Genomic DNA, 600 nt, shown 5'->3' on the forward strand with positions numbered 1-600 from the left:
TGAACTTTGTTCATCTGTGAATCCTGAAAAAACTAAATGCATCACAGTTTCCACAAAAATATTGTTCAGCACAACTGTGTTCAACATTGATAATAATCAGAAATGTTTCTTGAGCAGCAAATCAGCATATTAGAATGATTTCTGAAGATCATGTGACACTGAAGACTGGAGTAATGATGCTGAAAATACAGCTGCGCATCACAGACATACATTACAGTTTAACAGATATTCACATAGAAAACAGCTGTTTTAAATTCTAATATTTCAGAATTTTTGCTGCATTTCTAATCAAATAAACGCAGCCTTGGTGAGCAGAAGAGCCTTCTTTCAGAAACATTACAATATTTTATTCATTCCAAACTTGTGTGTGTGTTCTGTAGGTGTGCTTGTTTACACTGCTTGAATTTAAGGAACATGTTTTGTGTGTATGGATGTTTCATAGATGGTTGGAATATTTCAGCAGCTGTCATCCGTTCACATTTAGATTGGAAAGTGCAGGATGCAGCAGTGAAGGTGATTAACATCCACTTCAGCCTCCCACCCAAACACTTCCTGTCACTCTCACACACACACACACACACACACACACACACACACACT

At 37.2% G+C, this 600-nt stretch overlaps 1 pseudogene; it reads right to left on the reverse strand.

Moving 5' to 3' along the window:
• The window catches only part of LOC107750157 (ephrin type-B receptor 4-like), a 36,896-nt pseudogene that overhangs the window by 4,175 nt on the left and 32,121 nt on the right, over positions 1-600 (reverse strand).

Source organism: Sinocyclocheilus rhinocerous, unplaced genomic scaffold (assembly GCF_001515625.1).
Source record: "Sinocyclocheilus rhinocerous isolate Xijiao unplaced genomic scaffold, SAMN03320098_v1.1 scaffold2167, whole genome shotgun sequence".
NCBI classification, from domain to species: domain Eukaryota; kingdom Metazoa; phylum Chordata; class Actinopteri; order Cypriniformes; family Cyprinidae; genus Sinocyclocheilus; species Sinocyclocheilus rhinocerous.